A 20,705-nucleotide genomic window follows, 5' to 3' on the forward strand; every position below is an offset into this window, starting at 1 on the left:
GAGCAAATTATACACGCTGCGGGACTGCCAAATACAGATGGACCAAAGGGAAATGTCCAGATGTAACTGCAGATGTCATAGGGAATTAAGCCATTCACTTGTGCTTGTGATTCAAGAAGTTCCATTTCTAGGTCAGACGACAGCTTAGTTGGCCATTACTGCAAACATCTCTGTCTTTTCTTGAAGTTTTCTGCCTAGAACTCATAAAAAAGCAAAGGACAAGTACCATTTTTATGGGAAGCACATTGTAAAACCACGTGAAGAATTAACTTTATAGAGGTTAACAGTGAACTAAGTAAGTTGTTAAAGGATGAGGTTCTCTAGTAGTCAATGGAAAAGATAAATTGAAGAAAAGAGTTGCAACTATTTGTTGTCACTGTGAAAGCCAATATTGCCAGTTTTTTGTATGTAAAAAATGTAAATATTTGTTCTAGTAGATACAATTATTATTGTTTGTGATGAATTAGATTTTTGAGTAAAATATCAGTAAAGTTTATTCCTCTATGCTGTTGTTGTGTCCTGTTAAATGATATCCCAGTATAGGTGTTAACTATGGGTCACTGAGAGAGAGACATTGTTTGCTTAATAAATCAGACCAGCAAAGAATATAGAAACACTGTTTAATCAATGCTGTTGAAAATAATTTATTTCAGAATTTGACAACCTCACTCTGTATGAATGTCTCCATTTCTGCTTAAAATACTTAGTATTTCTCACATGAGGACATTTCAATTATATGGTAAAATCTGAAAGCTCAGAATGTGAAATACTGGGGGAAATTCAGTATATTAAATAAGAAATGTTATCCTTTTTCTACCTATTTCAATACCAAAGAGAAGAGTACTTCCCTCCAGAGGTAACATAACCTATTGCATTTATTTTAGTTAGTAGCTTGTTAACTAAGTATGGGTACAGAATGTGTGATCAGGTAGTCACATCCCTGGGCAGTGAAAATGGACCTTTGATTTGCTAGTCGAAAGAAAAGGAATCATTTTTGTCAAAGCTTTGTAAAGGATAAGAGTCTTTTTTAGAAAGAAATACTTGCACTTTTTTCATTTTCTGCAAAGCTTCCATTTATGTGAGAAATGAAGAGTTTTGATCTTCTTAGTAAGCCTTTAGATCATTACTTGATTAGTTTATAAAATCACTATATTGCACATTTCTAATGAAATGGCAAACTTTCTTCTGTTTCTTTGCTTACTTGTGTCTATCTATGTATCTGGCATAAGTCTAGATCAACTCCTGCCAGAGTCTATACTGATGAATGACATTTGTACTGTTGTTTAGTCCAAAACCCCCTAACCCATTTAGACTGATTATAGACTTTAGAGCCAAGAAATACTGATATACAATCAGAATTGGAGAGAGAAGGGGACAAAGTTTTTTTGCTCGTGCTTTGGAGATGTTAAAAGAGCTTTTCTAGCCTCATAACTTTGGCGACAGAAATGTAATGAAAGTGGGAAATGTTTACATCTCATTTTTGGATGAGGTGAAGCAGATGAAGACTGATCGGGCTTCCCATGGCTGAGCCATTTCTGGAGAGGATGCATCAGATGTCTGGGATAATATGGAAGCTGTGGTTGGCAGCCTCTAATGCAGGTTCCTGTTTCTTCTGGAAATAGCATTAGGCATAAAATGTATGGCCTTGAAACTTACATTGCCTGGAATAGCAATTGCTGTGCCATGTTTCAGAGAGAAGCATCCTTTTTAAAAAAAACCCCAAACAAATAGCTGGAGAAATCATACTTTAATACTGGTGTCCTACTGAATTCTGTACTTACATCACAAGCATACATTTGTAATTGATCCCTTATGGTGCCTTCTGGGCACTTGCTCAAGTCTTAGGCTCTCATGGGACAAAATCACCCACCACAACAGCTGGAAAAGCTTAACGCAGTTCTCCTTTCCCTGGCTTTCCACACGCTCCATGCCTCTTCTGCTTGTGGGTATTGGGGTGTCTTAAAAGAAAACAAGCTGATAGGCACTGCTATTCCTTAATGGCCCTGGATGGGGCCACCAAGGGTCTAAGGCTGCATATCAGTCAAGGAAGATTGCCAAGGTACTTGCTGGGAGGTGATTTAGGGGACATGTGAAAGGCTCATATTTTGTGATCTCCTGCCTGGCTTTTGAATTGATCATGTTTAGAGATTTTGCCCTTACCCTGGGCGTGGATAACTACTGAGGGGCAGAGGACAGGTATCCACGTTCATCCCTGGGTCTCTGTGAGCAGTTGTTCATGCCGTGAACTTCTGGTGATTTGCCCACAGATGTGCCCTTTAGTGTGTGACTGATACTGCTCCTCAGTGGTTACGGTCTTTATGTCTGGAAGAACTAAGGCAGTAAATCCTAGTGGTCAAACCTCTGCTCTAATGTAGGGGGAAAGGGACAGTATACTTAATAACTCATTGCTTTTCCTCTTAAATGGGTGTAAGTAACACAACACTGGGTTTGGATTTTGTTCTGGATTTGGCAGCTTCTTGGGCAGGGACCCCTAAGGGCTCCATTAACAATTTCATGTGCTGACTCAGGAGGCAGACTACTTTGACAGGCCATCTTCACCTCTTACCATTCCTACATCTGCTAACCAAGGGCAAGTGTTAATCAGCAGTGGAATGAAGGAGCCTTCTCAGCAGCCCAAATGTGGCACATGCCTTACCTAGTCAAGCTTCACTGGCTCAATGACATTAATTTGCTCCTGACCTAATGCTCCCAGAGCTGCAGTTCAATGTGTTTATTAATTCTAGGACCGAGCTTTCATATGAATTTTATTGTTGCACTGAGACACAATGAGGTGAAGATATGTGGCTTCTCTTCTGTTCTCCATATCTGTGCCATAAAACATAGCATTTGCTGCGCCTGTATTATTTGTGAGCTTGTATTAGTGCTTAGCTTAAGGCCTATTGAAATGTCCTGGAAATACAATAGCCTCATTAAGCTTTGGGCTAGACTTTTTAATTCTTGTTCCTGTTTTAAGTCAGAGGAGGTTTGAAGCAGCAAGGCTTGCCAAAGAACCAGATTCCTAGGTCATGAAAAGTTTCACTAACCTGGCTCAGACACATAAAATAACTGGGAGAAATTTCCTAGCGGATGATCACTCCTGACATTAATCAACTTCTAACTGAGGACTGATGGGTTGGTCTATTGTTTCCCATCTCAGGGAATTTTATACACTCCTCAGAAGAAGGTGGCACATTATTACGGAGACAGGTGACTGGGCTGGGTGGACTCATATTGTGATGCAGCATAGGAAGTGCCACGTTTCAGTAGCAGAGAACTTTCTTTTACCAAAGGTGGATATTACCTGATATTGATAAGCAGGGGAAACCTCTGCTTTCAAAGAACAATTATTAAATATGAATAAATATTGATTTTAATTATGAATAAATACCTATCGTTAGACAAGGTAGTCAATATGAGCTACTATGACATCAGCCTTATGAGCTAAAATTTGCTACCACTGTGTTCACAAGGAAGTCTTCATTGCTTCAGTGGAAGTGAGATGAACTCCTCTGAGAAAAATTATGCAGGAGTTTCTTTCTCACCTTAGCCTGACAGGGAGGAGGATGTTTATAGTGTTTTATTAAAGAGAATGACCTGTTCCAGGCTCTTAGGCCAAGTCCTCAGAAGAGTCAGATTTTAAATCCTTCCCTTAATGAACCCAGCAATAGTTTAGTTCACCCAGCCCAAGGCACTTCACCGCTTTCCAGCAGTGAAGAAAAAGAGGCATGCAGGGCCCTTCCTCACAAGCTAGCATTTTTTTCTTAAATACAGAATTAATCTAAAATTAATATTCCACATTAGCCAGTTTCAGCAACAGCTACAGTTATTTCCGTATGCCAGGACAAAGTTTTAAATCATGACCTGCAATTTTGGGTTGCCTGAAATACCCACTGAGGCTAAGTTTGCTTCACAGACTGCTGCCAGCTGTCTACGGGGCATTGGTGATGGTTTATGTTCATCCAGGGCCTGTCTGAAATTTCAGACAGCGATTACCCTCAATGTCTAATGAAACGTGAGGAAGTAATTAGTCTTTTTTGTGAGTCTGCTATCCTGCGCTGCTTAACCTGGATTCAAGGCAGCCTCGTGGTGAGGAACGGGGAATGTAGGGAAAAGGGAAGAAAATAAAGAATTTGTCAGCTTGTCATTGTGCCTCCCTTCACCTGGGGTTCGAACAAAAGCAGGACAGAGCACAAAGCCTCGCTGACAGCTGCCTGGCTTCCTCCCGAGGGGAAGGAGGCTGCAGAATGAGACCCCTCTCCTTGCCCACCGCCTGCTACACCTTCTGCCCCGGGGACAGACGCTCTGGTCTGGTTCCTGCAGGGCTCCAGCACCGCATCCTGCAGCAGACAGCGAGCGCATGCTGCAGCAGCTGACAGCAAATCCCCCAGGCAGAGGGCTTCATCGCATCAAATATTGAAACGGACACTGCAGCATGCCCTCCCTGCTTCAGTCCTCCCCGAATTTAACACCAGGAAACCTCCTTCTCAGCCTCTCCCCTGCAACCTTGGAAGCAGCGCTTGCAGCAGAGTCACTCACTGCAGAGGCTGCAGTGCCCTCAGGTTTGCAGGAACCAGGGGATGCTTCTGAGGGTAAGGAGGCAGTACCCTGGAAAAGAAGGATTTGTGGGTCCGGCTGGGAGTGGTGGGAGAGGGGCAAAGGCATCCCACTGCTGATGGGGCTGCTCTGGAGCAGAAGAGCCCAGTGAGGACAGGCAGGTGCTGCAGAAAACCTGAAGGCTCATCATGGGTTTGCAACACATCCCTCTAAGGAGGAGGGCGCTCCTTTTTCTCTGGCAGCCACCCAGGTCCAAAGTGTAATAAACCCCCAAAATGGATTATTTTTCTTTAAAAATAGAGCATGCCCCTCCCACAAGCTCCTTAAATAAATCTCTGGCCCCTATTCTCTTTAGCTCAAGGTCACCTGGAATTGCAGCTTTTCACTAGCTCGTCGGTATTTCACCACACGAGAGAGGAGACCTGAGAGCCCGAGGGCTGTGGCCACAGACGTGCTTGCTCTCTTTGCCCACCCCACGTCGTTGTATCTGGGCTAAGCTTCGGGCGTTTCAGGCAACAGTTTGACTGTCAGTCACAGGGCTCCGTGCTTACGGGGGCTGAAATACAGTTACAAAGCTCTCTTAAGCCATTAATTGATTTAAGTGACATAAATATTCCTTTTTCTCCTCAACAATGGCTTTTTTTTTTTTTTTTTTTTTTTTTCCATTTGCTTTAACAAGGGACTTAGTCTACCAGATGGGTCCGGGCTGTATGTCCTTGAGATGTGCTCTTTAGATGCATTGTCAAAGCTTAAGAGGGTAACTTCATTTCAATCTGTGGTCTTCAGTTTACCCTTGGGTTAAGTGTGAAGGCAGCAGCTGCACTACAAGAGCTCTTACACTGCATGGATTTTCTCCTGTATGTGTCGTTGGGGTTTCATGAAGGAAGGAGTCATCTCCCTCTTTTTTTTTTCACTTACTGAGAAATAAGTGTCAGCACCGTGAAAACAGTTCATTCTGAAATATCTGAACTGGGCAATATTGCTTATGGAAAACAAATTCTGTATCAGACATAGAGTTGTTCCCACATTATTCTCAGGTCAAGCATGAAGACTCGCTGGTTCTTCATCCAGGAATTCAGATTACATAAAATACACAAGAAAACAATGATTGCTTTAGATTTAAATTGGATTACATTCAAGTGAAGTTCATGCCCCATCCTGCTGTCTTTACTTACAGGAGTAGTATTTATAAATAAAGAATAAAGCATGTCAATATTCCTGATTGGAACTTATTTTACTAATAAATGACTTCATTAGCAAGTATTGTTCTTGTCTTCAAAATATTCCCATTTCTAAAAATCCTCAAACATACATTTGCAGGAGGGATAGAAGTGAAGGGAGAGCTCTCCAAACTAAAACCAGCTAAAAAAATAAAGGGGCTTTGGCTGATATTGAAAGACAAGAGCGTTTCTACCAAAACGTGAAAAGATAGCTCCTTACTGGCGGGTCTCAGAGGAGAGACACATTTACTATTTCCTGAACAGCTCCAGCAAAACCCTTGGCTGCACTCTCTGCTTGAGACAGCTAGCCTTGAACACTGACCGCTTGGCCACTTAAAAGTGTTAAAACCACCTTGTGGGGTAGAGTTTCCTTATTTTACAATGCCTGATCTCACAGGCTTTACAGTGTACCCACTCCTAACTCCCCATTTGGGGACATCACCAGAAGCCACCTACCACTGCTGAACATGCCTTTGGGGAGGACATCTGCTCCCATCCCTGTTATTCAGGCATTTCTTCTGTATCACAGACCGTGCTGGGCCAGATGTGCTTAGCGTTATGAGTTGTACACCCCCAGCTCGGTCTTATCACGGGCTTTGCCCCGTGGTCCTTGTCATATTGCAGCTTTGTAAGCAACGGTGCCTCTCGCTCCCAGTCTGCCGGGGGCTGAGTCTGGGTGAGTCATCTCTGTGATGCTCTGGAGGCAGCGCTGATGATGATAGTCACTCGTCCTTGGGACAAGCTGTGATTTCATACAGAGGTCTGGAAAAGCAGACTGTCTCAGCTGAAGCCCAGAATTTCTCTGAATTTATGCTCAGGTGAATGAATGCAGATGTTCCTAAATAAATGAAAGTCTTATGGAGGTAGACGTTGGAAGGCAAATCCTGTTTTTCTGATGTAAAACAAGTACCATTTTAATGTTCAGAAGAATCAGATTGGTTGTCACTATTCAACCACTGCAAGGAATATTTTATTCTTTCATTCTGGCATGGCTCTTTATAAAGCCTCTCATCTTAAAGGCCCGAAGTCACCCCATATAGGTCCCAGTGATGGCAGAAAAAGGTTTGGGGATTTAAATGAAAAAAGATTTAGAGCTTTCATTGTCAGGCAGCAAGGCAAAATCCCTCTGCCCTCAGCTGTGTAGCACATACTCCACTCCCCAGCTTGAAATCTGGAGCTGTAGGGTATTGACAGTGAGACTGTGGGAATATTCAAGCACAATTCTGGGGAAATCCTCTATATGCTGAATTCTGCGACTTGTTCGTGACCAGACTGTGATTGCTCTCAAATTATTAAGTTTTTTTAAAGCTTTTTTTTGTTTTTTTTTTGCTAAGTTTATTCTTGCCATTTCTGTTGGTAGTATGTGAATTGCTCTCGCCTCAGCTCACTGCTGCGGTTCATCGTCCAGCAGCTGAGCAAGTGGGTTAGTTTTGTTTCAACACATGCTGTAGCCAAAGAAACCTCTTGGCCATACTGTGTGTAGACCTTCACGTCTGATCCTCAGTCTACGTAGCTCCAGGTGTGCTTTTGTGCCTTAGATTAATATAAGGCAGTCTGGTTTTCTGCTTTTGTTTTGGGGTTTTTTGAGTCTTGTTTTCTCCAGTAAAAACACTCCTGTGCTACAACAGTGCCATCAGCAGTAGTTGTACCTGCATACCTCAGAGATCTGTGCATTAAATATAAAGGGTTTCAACAGGAATCCCTGTATACCTCTGTGTTGCAAATAGTTAGCACATCAGCTTCCCAGTAGGCAGGCTGCTGGGGCCAAGAATCAGTCAATTGTTATTTTATTTACGTGATCAAATTTAATCTCATGTTTTATTGTTCAGCAGAGCTCTGTAAATCCCGTGTAACCCCATAGGACCCACCCAGCTCATGTCTTTCCCGAAACCTTTCCCCTACAGATTGTATCACAGCCTATTTCAATATATCCATCTCCCTTAATGAGAACATGAACTGCAGCAGGGAAAAGGGGGAGCTTTTGCAAAATGTTTTAAGCTCTGACCTTTCAGGGCCATCATCTGTGAGTTGATGAGATTCAAACAATAATGATGCAAATGTAAGACCCAGGGAAGGGGCAACATTCTGACAAGGAACTGGAAAACTTTCTACTCCCAAACATAAATTGAAAGGAAGAGGTTAGAAACCAAACCAGACCATCTTACGTGCCCTTGCAGGCCTTAATTCCTTCACAAACATGTGCAAACTGAATAAGAAGAACTAGCTAAATAAAAATCCCTACGCAGAGAGAAAGATTTTGATCCTCTGTTAAAACAGTTTGAGCGGAAAGGATTTTGCAGCCTCTCTGTTAATCTGCTCATCACGTGGTTGAAAGCGATGCCCTTGAGGCCCTATCTAGCCTGTTGTTGAAATGATTGGTCAACAAAAAAAGACAGGAGGAAAAAAAAAAAAAGAATAGAAGTTGTGCTCTTGTATTAGTACAGCTAAATCCTTGCCTGCGAGTCTGGGTAATCTTCACTGGAGGAGCGTGCTGGTTTTTTTTTCATCAGCCTGTGAAGGCTGAAATGGACTTCAGAAGAAAGAGAGGTTTCTAAATCAGCCTTGTGAGCCTGTAATAAATAATGAGGAGTTCTCATACCCCGCACCAGGGAAAGCTGGTGTGCATGTATGCCCTTGGCCTCTTCGAATTTATATTACTGATTCCTGGGAAATGAGTAGCAGCCAAGAATTAGTTGTAGGTGTGAATCAGAAAGCAGCAGTGGCCTTTGAAAATGAGTGAGTAAGTTTTGCATATCTGTGGGGTGCTAGTGTGCATTCCTGTGGCTAATATAATTTGTTACTTAGCCTAGAAATGTAAGATGCTTTTGATATTTGACTTGTACAACTGTAAGTGCATTTTAAGTATACATCTTAAACAGTTGTTCCAATGTATTGTTTTTGGTATAAATATTCACCAGTAATGTTACAGTGAATATGACACTAGGATCTTCCCATTTAATCTCCCAGTTGTGCCCAGTGAAGGGAGCAGCCAGATCCTCTCCCTTGTCTGAATGGCACCTGCAATACTGCAGGTTTTGGGGATTGGGTCTGGGCTGGTCAAGGGTCTAGCTTCACTTCAGGGATATGAGCTGTTTAATAGCAACAGAATTTTTTGTCATTGTGACTCTATAAAAGAGCCTTGAAATAATAAAATTTAGATCTGTAAAAGCTTTATTGTTTAAAATTGGGTTCCCAGGCCTTTTTGCCATACAAACTGCATTTTAAAAAGATACTCTGCTGTGTCCTTATATCGTGCCAGCTGCATTTTACGTACTCATGTGTCTATCTCTGTATCACCAATATATAAACAGAGACTGAAAGTAGTTAAAAACTAAGTAGGGTCCCTTCATTTTATAATGTGGCTGTAGCTATTTCTTTTTCTTTCTTGAAGGGAAGTAAGTTTTTCAAAGCTCATAGACTTTCTTCAGCTTTAACTCCTACCTCCACCGTTTAAGTTCCCAGTGGAGACTACAGCAAAAAGTAGAGGACAGTGGAGCTGGGGGGAGGGCTGGGCTGCCCTGGATGTGGCAGAAAGCGAGCCCTGAGCCAACAGCGTGGCTGTTGGTCTGCAAAACACAAGACACCCTCGGGGTTAACTCAGAGCACCCTTGGAAAGGTCAGCCTTATGGTTTTTTTTTTTTTTTTTGCTTGTCCATTATTAAAGCTCTGTTGCCCTAGAGAAAATCCATGGGCAGTAAGTGGGGAGGTGCAGATGGTCTCCTGAACTCCTTTCAGACACAGTTTGGATAGTAGTTCTTTGAGGCGATGGGGCCTTGACTCAGGCCTATAATCTCTCGTGCCTTTTCTATTTTACTTAAGGTGTTACATTTCCACATGACAGTGCCCTCACCACAAATGGCTGCATGCACAAGGGAAAAACCTTAAGTCGGCAAACTCCCTTCCTTCTTGCTACCTCCTTCAAATGCTGTATGATATAATGAACAGAAGGATGGACAGACGGACAGGTTGATATATGGATATTGAAATTGTTTCTTCAAAGATAAGGCTCTTTAATTTGAAAAAGAAAAGAACATGAATAATCAGTGATAACCAAGACTCTCAAAGATAATGAGATCTTTTCTTTAAGATCTCTTTTGCTGTCCCCCATAGCTGAAAAAAAATCGCCTTTCTTCAGTTAAAAATCCCATTCTACAAATAATACCATCAGCCCAGTTTCATAATGCTTATATTTTGTCAGCTGCTGATTTGACTCTGGCGACTTAGTTAAAGAAGATTTCTGCTAAAAATATATCAGTCCATTGGCTGAAACATGGCCAGACTTTTACCATCAGGCAGAAATGAAAGGGAAGGATTAATATTATTAACATAATGAATTGCTTTGTTTACTGCAAATACATGTCAATAGGAGAAAGTTGTCTATTTACATTCCTAATACCCTCATGATTGTAGGGTACAGAATTTTACTCCCCTATTAAAATGTTTACGTGTAGCAATAGCTGCATTAATTGTCTTTCATTCACTTCTGTTAAGGTCACAGCTGCATAAACCAGAATCTACACTATCAACTCCTGCTAGAAGAAGGTGTCCTTTGGCATTGCATGTTTGCCTCAGTGCCCACACAAATGCACTGAAAGCCAGTGAAACCCACCCACAAAAGTCACAGCGAAGCCACAGCCCTTTGGCTCAGCAGCCAAGTGTGTGTGTGTGTGCTCCACTGGCAAAGCTATACTGCACTTACAAGGTGTCAGCGGTGCTGTGAGGGTAAAAAGAACATAAAACTAAGACCAAATGCTAAGAAGGAGTGAAGGAGTGGGGCTTGTGCAGCACTCAATTCGACAAATACGTAGTTATCATGTCCTGTTCAGCGTAGGAAAAGTAAGTCCTTACTGGTGTAATACAGCTCTGGGGTGGGGGTAGGTGTGAGTCCTGAACTGCAAAGAAATCTTGCAAATATGAACCACACAGAAAGAAATGAAATGTCGTCTGCCCGAGTCTGCTGACAGCCCGTAACAAACACCATCAGGGGAACACCTTGTTCCTGTCTATCTTTTTGAAATCAAAGCTACAACAACATTGATGCTGATGGTGTTAACTATGTCACTGCCCATCTTTTAAACTAAAACATTGAGTTATTGTTCTTCCACCACAAAATCTTTTTCCATATTTTCCCGTCTACCAAAATCATCAGCCATTCCATACTATGCTTGTAAAAGCGCTAGTTACACTCACAGCTTGTCTCATCCAGTCCTAAAAGCATCAGGATTAGTAAAGAAGGGATAGCACCAATTTTTACCATACAAATGAAGAATTTCACAGCTGTTTAAATGACTGAGTTATTCATTGTTCCGTTCAACTAATTAAAAAAAATCACTTTCAAATTAAAGTTATCACAAAATTTCCTCCTGACTTGCAGACTTCCACAAAACGCAGCAGAAATTAGCTCTACTTTGTGGCAGAGGCCAATGCAAATGTGCTCTCTTTTCTTCCTGTAATACTCACGGGTTTTCATTCTATCATACATTTAGCCTAAAAAAATCTTTCTCCAGTTTGTGGGTTTCCTTTTTGTCATCCATTTAGCCTAAAAAAGTCTTTCTTCAGTTGTCTGTCTGCTTTCTTGGATCATTATAAGAAATTTGAGGATGATCTCTACTGGCTTGCGTTTTCTGCCATTGATTTGATCTGCATGTTATACAAGTGTGTGTAACTCTTCTGACATGGTGGCATTTAGCACTGACTTTGCAAAGGGAGGGAAGACTTAGAAAGGGTTGAGGCAATGAGGAGTGAGGCCTTTTGAACAACCCCTCATGTTTAATGCTCTCTTGCAGAAACTCAGTTTGCTTTCTCTGTTGCCACTGGGTCTGCTCCTCTTGATTTATGAAGGTACAGGGGGAGACCCTTCACCCACGAATGCAAACCAACTGCAGCCAGTTGGTTGCCACCTCATTGATCTGTAAGAGACTCCCATCAGCAGGACCAAGAGCAAAAGAGTGAGCAGACAGGGCCGAGTTACTGTAATTTTCTCGTGCCGTATTACCTGTTACGTAGCTGAAGCACTCCTGATTGACCAACACTAACTGCAGCACCAGGGGGTAGTTAATAGGCACAGACACAGTTCATCTTCTGTATTACAGTGACTTTATAAGGTTGAATCAGACTGATCCAGCCTCTGTGTGAGAGATGTGAGCGAACAGGCTGTTGCTCATTGCCCACTGACATTCCAGGCTATGACCGACCCCTTTCCTGGAGCCCACTGAAAGCAGGTGTCTCATATCACCGGCAAAACCTCAGCACTTCACAGTCGTGGTCCATGAGCAACTCTTAAAACAGTGAGGAAAAGGAGCAATACGCTTTGGCACAGACAGGTGCTGAACACCTTTGGTGCTGAGTCAGGGGAGGGGATGCAGGTCCCGCTTGGCTTCCTGGGAAATCTGTGCCTGCCTTTGCTCCACACTGGTTTCCCCGTCACTGCCCAAGTTTGACTCTTGCCCTCACCCCAAAAGATCATTTTGGTTTGGGATGCTCAGCAGAGGTGACGATTAACTTAAACCAGGAGATGTGGAAGAGGCTTGGATGTGTATATGGAGGGAGGGGGCTGGAATAGGAGCTCTGTGCACTCTTGAGAAGGCCGTGCAGAGAGAACAGTTTCTTTCTGCAAAACTAGAAACAGCAAATGCAACAGGCCTCCTGCAGCCTGGTGGGAATGCCCTTTATGCTCCCCAGGAAAACCTGCCATGCTGTTTTCTTATTCCTTGCTGTCTCCTGAATCCCTCAATAAATGTCTTGCAATAATTACAATTTATATTTATATGTATTTATATTTATATTTATATTCTATCTATCTATTCATCTAAGAGAAACAGAAGGGGGCAGGTAGACCCCCGGGAAAATCTGGCACAAAAGCATTTAAGATGCCAAGCTCTCCTATTTTATGTTTGCACCCAGACACCCCCCCACCCCCCACCCCACCCCCCCCGCCAGCATTTTGCTGGCTGGTAGCCCCACCTGCAAGCCTGACCCCACTAATGGCAGTGGTGAAACTTCCTCCAACTTGAAATGGGGGTGACTTTCACCCCTGGCATCTAAAATTGGCCATTAATCAGATTTAGTGGCTTAGGAGCAGTGTAAAGAAACCCAGGTTGGAATATAATCAAAGAGGAGAGAGACTGACTGCTTGTCATTGCTGCAGTGACGGTGAGTGAATATTTTGAGGAAGACCTGAACAGATTCAGGGTGTGAGTTTCACTGAAAACTGTGACACAGTCAGAAATCTCATCCTCCAGCTAAGCAGATGCCTTTTGTTTTTCCCCCAGATTCTGGCCACCACATGTAAATAGCTTTGTCACGAGTCAAAACATTTTCTTTAATCCTCCCTACTAATACCCGGATTTCTTGTCCTGAGCCAGCAAGATCCAGCTATGCAAATGGCAAGTGAGGTTGTAGGATATTTTGGAGCAGGTATCGCCTGGAGGGGTGGGGAAGCACTAAGCCCTTTGAGCAAAGCCTATATCCTCATTTAAAACACCCTGTGAAATGCCAGCCACCCGTTTCTGGAGAAGACTAATTCAGACTGGAATTCAGACTGAGAGCTGCTAGGAAGATCAGAGCAGCAAACAGTCCATCTACTAAGAAAGGCTAACAGATTCTGATCTTTCATGTCATAAGAAATGCTGAGAAAGGTCATGACTGCTGTTTATATACCTCAGAGAGAGAGAAGGAGAGAGCAGGGAAGGAGAGAAACTAAGCCACAGGACAAGACCAGCACAGGAACAAGCTGATATTTTCTGGCTGTGAATTAATTTGTGCTAGAAGTGAAATGTGTTTTGGAGAAGTGAGGGTCTGGACTCAGAACTAGTGGGAACACAATAAACTTAGGGAATCCTTGGACATTGCTTGCTAAATTATAAGTGAAGCTGTATGAGGCAGCTACCTGTGCGAGCAGGGAATTAGACTCACAGCAGCCTGTTCTGTCCAGGTCTCTGCTCAGTGCCTTCTGCACTGCCAGCAGCTCCCTCCAGATGAGGTGGCCAGTCCTGGTGAGAGGGTTTCTTCCTTCACCCTCCACCACTCTGGATGGTTGTTCTCCCAGACGGACGAAACAAACATTTTTGCCTGCAATGGTTTTCTGTTGCTGTTGGAAAGGAAAAAAAAAAAGGGAAAATGTGTGGGTACACAGCTGTAGAAATGACTGCAAAGAGATAACACATTGAAAGGTTTTCTTTTCTAAAGCAGTTTTGTTGGCAGTAAAATGGATAGAAAGTCAAGTTGTTATTACTCTGACGTGAAATTTTTACAAAATGGCTGCTCTGTGCTTTTATTTTTTTGGTGCAGAAGCCTGATAAAGCAGCATGCACATGTTGGAACCTCATAAAACAGCAGTCTTGTCTGACAACTGACAGGACAACAATGGCTTGCTTTGTACGGGGATGGGGTGGCTCCAGGCATTTTTTTTATGACTGCCTGTTATTCTCCGAGATCTCAACGGCAACTTTATCCACCTGCCATCGCCTCTGGCGGCAGCGCCTGGGGGGAAGCGTGGGATGTATTGCTCATAACCTCCCTGTTTGCAGAAACGGGATGCACGGAGCAGTTGTGTCAACACAACTTGTCTGCTGCACTGCAACTGTGTGTACACACAATCACACTCATTTACCCACTAATGATCAGGGGTTTGCCTGGGGTAGAGGTGCCCACGTGTACAAGAAGCAGCAATTCCCCTGGTAGCACATTTATGTTGCGCAATTGCATTCCCACTGAGAAATCATTTTACTGAGCTTTTCGTCATTATAGCAATGCAAGCCCATAGGAAAACTGCTTTGGAACTATTTTTCCCAACACATTCAGCAAATAGTCAGGAGTCATAATTTTGTCTAATTATATTTCAACATCTTCATTTTGGCCCTTGACGGGAGAGTTCTTGTTCCAGCTAGGTATGGGTTCTGACACAGAAATGCAGTATGAGAACATGATGTCACCCTCATTAGCATTTGTCCAAAAGCCTCCATTCTCCTGTACCATGTACATCCCCAAACCAGTGCCAGTCCATGCCCTGAAACACCTGCAATTTAAGTAGGACAAAAAAAGGACAATATAGGAAGGAAAAGAAGAATTTTATCCATATTGTGTAGAAGGGAGACAGATTCAGTTGTTAAATAAGGACAAGCGGTCCCATCAGAGGATATCCAAGACATCTGCATGACGCTGACAGACACAGCCAGCAGCAGGAAACCAAATACCTACAGCATCTCACGTAGCTCTAGAGACCTATTTTCATGAAATGCAAGCAAGCCCTGAGAGTAAAATAAGTTGTCTAAAGCGATGCAGGAAGACAGTGACAAACTGGGAACTGCCTGCTTCTCCTGAATTCAGATTTGCAAGATCTCACCGCCTGTCTTTTCCAAAGTCACTCCCTGCCAAGCCCTCACCAGTAGTCATTATTCTTTACTGAATGTCAAGCAAAAATCAGAGTGAAATCGGTTATCACCGAACTCTGTCAGCCTGGGCTGTGGAGCTGGGCCCAAAGGCTTGCAAGCAACACCCTGTGGGACAGCAACAGAGCAGAGCTGAGATGTCTGTGCCACAGGTTAATGCTAACATACCCTATGGAAACACAGAGGCAGCTTTCTGGCTTAATGAGTAACACAAACATAACAAAGGTGTTTCTTTGGAAATGAGAACTTTGCTGAAAATCTTGTGAATAAATTGCATCCAGGCAATAACCTGTGCTGCAGAGTTGATATAAAAAGCAGACTTTCCTCAAGATTTTATTTCAGAGCTATTTAAAACTTAAACCTAAATAACAAATTTGCGTAATTTTTCATTGTTACATTTTATGCAATAGCATAAAATCTTTAAATAGGATTTTCATTACAAAATTAGCTGATTTGTTCTCCAAGTGCTTTCAGATCAATTAAAATACAATAAGAGTAAAAGCAGGAAATGTTTCTGTTATAGACGGTATTAATTGTGGCAAGCTCTGGGTGAAACAGGGATGACAGAAGTCGAAACCCAGAAGAGTTAGGGCTTGTGAGGAGCCCACAATCTATAAAAACTGTGCTCCCAACTCCCTTAAATAATTTCTCACCAGCTGTTTGTCACACCGACTGTGGGCAGCACACACACGCCTTTCTTGGCTTCTGTTGGGGTCTGCCTTCAAACATAATTTTGGAGGGAACCTGCTGGTGTCAGCAGCGCACACGGGTATTGGTATCTAAGCATTCTTTTGCAGCAGTTTCTCACTTTTGATGTCATTTCATTCCCTACTGGTGTTAGTAGGTATTTCTGGTCTAGAGTGAGCTTTGGGGTTAATGCCACTGCATTTCTTATAACCCAGTCATAAAAAGTCCATCTAGGGAAGGCTGCCAACGTGCTGGGCAGCTGAGCTCTAGATAGCTCCCTGCTGGGCAATGATAGCTGTCGGGGAGGTGCAGCAGGGAAAAGGGTGTGCATCTTGACAGGAGGATCCTACACAACCCCAGGACTGCCTTGTGCCTGGCCTCGTTGTGGCTGAACATGCCTTGCGCAGCACTCAGGGAGCCAACTGAATGGCTGCAAGGCAACACTGGGGAGCAAGGATGACCCCCTTCATCCGTAGCTGAACTTCATCTCCCCCTTTGACAGCGTGTGTTTCTCCTTCTACCAACAACCAGATTAAAAATGAAAGGAGAATAGCTGCAACCCAACTGCCAGCGTTAAATGGCTCAACACCCATCCTGAGATGCTTGATCCAAAGCCTCTCTTTGGGTTCTCTGTGGCTCTACTAATGCCACACCACTGCAGTAATGCTCTTTCAATCCTACAAGAAAGAAGCATAAAGCGTGGTATTGACCGACTCTTGACTTTTTTTTAGTAGAGTACGCCAATGCAGTCATCCTCTGGCTACAAATATCCACGGGAAGAATAGATGTGTCCTTTAATAACAGGGAGAGTGCTTAAAAAAGAACATTTTATTGCAGTGTTGCTGTCATCACACTAAATTGCAGCATCTTCATTTTCCTGTATTTATTGCATTGAAGTGTTTATATCACTGTGAAGCAAATATTTGCTTTCAGAGGTCACTCATTGTATCTCTCTTCCTCTGGGGATATACGTAGGTCTCTCTTAGACTTCAGTATAACTCCATAAGGATATATAATGTTCTCGCTATGAGATTCTTTATTGCATCTGAGCACTACTAAACCAGCAGATGCAGAATTCAAAGTATAATAGGCAATGCCTTTCCATTAGCCAGTCTCTCTTTGTATTTTTCTTTAACGCTTAGTCGGTTGTGCTTCTGTACGAGCGCTGGCATAATGTATAAGACTGGCTCACAGGGAATTTGATGTAAGTCACCCAAGTCCCTGAAATTGCTTGTGTTGTCTAGAAGACACAGAGCACATCTTGGTACATGATGTACGCAGATTTTTGTAGCAATGTTTGGACTTTTTTCTCCTTGTAAGAGAGCACATGTATGTTAGTGTGTGAACCCAGCGGTCTTCCTTTCCCTTTTCTGAAATGGAAAAATCAAGGTCCTCGTGAAATTTTGAGCTTGCATTTGTAAATACAATTACTGCAAGTAAAACCACAAATTGACTGAGTGTGTGCAAGTGGCCGTAACTTCTGTAGCAAATTTTTTTTTTTGATCAAAGTTTTAGATCTAAAGAGCATTACATCACAGCTTTGGTTTTCTGATCTGTCATCTCTGCAGTGACTGTAGACAACAACAAAAAAAGTAGTTTATATTGAAAGTACAGAGTACATTTCGGAAAGTTTATTTCCAGTTATATTAGAGGTTCCTAAGGCAATTATAGGCTTTTGATACTTGGTTCAAGTCAGCTTGAATGAGAACAGAATGCAAAATATTGGCTGTTATAAAAAATGTAAATTCCACAAGGATTTTATTACGCAAAGTCCTCAATATTATCTTTGGCCTGCTCCTGTTCTACTAAAACAACAGCAGGTTTCAGTGGGCCCAAGACAGACTAATACCTTATGCTTTTGAAAGTCTGTCCAGTAATCAGTGAGAGCAAATATGTTATGGTTTACCTTTTCTTGGCCATTCCTGTAACCACTCAGTTTCAATGTTTTCATACATCAAGGCCTATATATAGGTGTTCCTAAGAAACACCATAGGGGGGAAACTGTTAATTTGTACTGTAGAGAAATAATTTCCTTTAAAACATAAATCTGCTCTCTACAGGATTTTATTGATAACAGGGTTTGTTGCTGGAAATTCATGACACTGGAATGGAATTTCAGCCTAAATGGGGCTTTTCAAGGAAAATCCTCTCTCTAATCTGTCCTATTCCACAATTGAAACTGCAAAATCTGTGAAAAATTTAAGCCTATTCCCAGCCATCTGCAAAATACATGTAGTTTATCATACCGTGTGCAAATCAGTAACCTTTATTGATTCTTGTGCACGGTTTTCTATTAAATAAAGTTGAATCAGCACTGCTGCGGGGCACTTTTGTTTATGACTAAAACTTGATGTAAAATGACTTGTCTGGAAGAATGCTTTTTGCTGTTTCTCAATCCATTCTAAGTGCTTTACAAATACCAAACCATCTCAATAAACCTGTCAAGTTTGATCACTTGCTACAAAACATCTCTCTGGTTACAACCTCTGACATTTTTTTTAGCTTGATGCAAAATAGTATACATCTGTCACTAAGATGCCAACTGATGGTTCTAACTAACTGAGAAGGATAACTCTAAAGAAAAATGACAAAGTTTCTCCACTTTGTTTCTTTTTTGCACCACCCAACACCACCGCTGGCTCATGATCAAAAATGAATAAGTAAAACATCAAAAGTAAGGCTGGAATCTACTTGAAAACTGAATTTTCTGTACAATTTTTATTATTTGCAGTGACTGACAAACAGGCTGTTATTATTTGTTATTGTCAGTAGAAGCACTCATCTCACCTTCACTCCCTTACAGGTCTGTAATTATACAGCTCACACTGGATATGCTTAGAGACTGAACCAAATCCTGTTAGCATCCCATCCTCTCACTGATACATCACCTCCCACTTTACAGCTAGTAAGATGCTACCAGATAGACATAACAGAACAGTTTCCGGCCCCTCACAGCTATATGTATATACCAATTAGATCAGTCCCCAAGTCATGTCTAAATTGTCCTGATTTTTGCTAAAGCTCAGTGCTGCTATTCTGCCAGCACAAGTGTAGTGAAGGATCCAGGCAGAGGAGACTATTTTAACTAAATATTCTAAAACTAGGTCCACAGACTTAATCCCGGTATTCTGTCACAGAGGCTGTGCCAGAAATATTTAAATGCTGAGGTTTGCCTCGATATGGGAAAAAACCACAATCTGTGAAACAGTGACCAGTGCTAGTGCCAGCCTGTGCCAAGTGGGACAGGAGTTTGGAGTGCAGTTCTTTACCAAAATAACTTCTTTTTATCCCAGCTAAGCATGCTCCATTTGCTGATCAGGAGCAGTGTCTTCCTGGAGCTGTGTGATGTGCCACAAAGGGCAACATGAGTGCAAGCAGCAGGGTGGGAAGGTTGGGGCCTTGAGAGTATCCCCACATTTTCACATGCCCTTCATGAGGAGACCAATTCCTGGTTCATCTTTTCCTCCTAAACCTCAGAGTGCGCCATTTTTGGTAAAGTTTGTTTACTGCTGTTTGTGAGTTTTCTTGAAGGGTCTGATATCAGTCTGAATATTAGCCATGAAATTAAGCTCTGTGTCTGCATCAGCTGGGGCTGCAGATGAGTTGCTTAAGGTTGCTCCTTTGCACCTCTGTGACCATGCAGCTGGCAGAACCAGGTGGGCTTCTTCTCCATCATACCTTTTGGGCTCCTAAACATTGTGTGACCCATCACAAAATTTCAGTCTCCCTCTGACAAGGATGTGGCAATGTGCTCAGTGGTGAAAGTAGGATGATGTGCCAGTAGCTGCAGGGCTGACTCTTTGAGATGAATTTCTTCCTGCTGTAGCTTCAAAGAGGAGAAGCAGCCATGAATGAGGGCACAGCTAATGTGAAAGCATGAAGGTCACATATTCCCTCTCAGATAAGAAAAACAGCAAAACTGTTGCTGAAGCTGCAGAGGAAATGCAAGGAGCTGTCTGCTTTCCTTATACATTTCTAAGCAAACAGGGTGTGACCCAGGAAATACCCCTGCCACCCAGCTGTACCTGTTCAGCCATATTCCTGATGTCCTGATGGAGAGCACTGTCAAAGGAAGGAATGGATTAATCTCCAATAGATAATAACTTCCATTTAAACAGAGTTGTTATTAAAATTTTAGAGCCAAGCTCTGCCCTGACTTATCTTGTTTCACAAAAGCTGCACGTATCGCAAAGACAGGACAGAAAATAGCCCCTGGGATTTCGCCTTCTTAGAGCAGCTTTGCTGAAAGGGGCTGCTTTTGTCCTCTTTCTGTAATTGAGCACGATGGCATGTGCTTTATGGCTGTTTATTTGCAGTCCCCCACAACTTCCCCACCTCCACTGCACCTGGGATTAGGTCTTCCTGCAATGAACAGATCTAACATTCAGTGAGCAGTAATTTGCAATGTGCCATGCTTGAATCAAGCAAAGAAATAAGCCAGTGTTGTTGTTATAAAGACCTGACAGATGGTAGGAGGACCAGCCTTTCTTAATCAAGTCATGCTTAGTAATCAGAGCTAGCTCGAATTTATAACAAAAAAGAAACCCTACCCAAATGAGGATTAATGGGCTGCATCCTGGTCTCTGGTTAGGATGAGCTCAGTGGTGTCATTCTGTATTGAGAGGGATAACCAAGTTCAGAATCTGACCCACTTTGGGGAGAAGTTGAAAATACCAGTTAGGTCCTTTACTTCCCCTGAAATGAATGATTCTCCCAGGTAGACAACTTCACCCAATCTACCTGTAAATATTATTTCAGAGTCCGAACTATAGCATGGTGGACAGGTCATTAGCCGATAAAAATCTGCAGAGTCTTATTGCCTTTAATTTCATTGCAGATGTATTAGCCGAGTGTC

General features: G+C 42.5%; 1 protein-coding gene across 1 annotated transcript in view; it reads left to right on the forward strand.

Annotated features, from left to right (window-relative positions):
- SNAP25 (synaptosome associated protein 25) overlaps positions 1–20,705 on the forward strand; it is a 66,476-nt gene that overhangs the window by 15,307 nt on the left and 30,464 nt on the right. The window lies entirely within an intron of this gene.

This window comes from Accipiter gentilis, chromosome 5 (assembly GCF_929443795.1).
Source record: "Accipiter gentilis chromosome 5, bAccGen1.1, whole genome shotgun sequence".
Lineage (NCBI taxonomy): Eukaryota > Metazoa > Chordata > Aves > Accipitriformes > Accipitridae > Astur > Astur gentilis.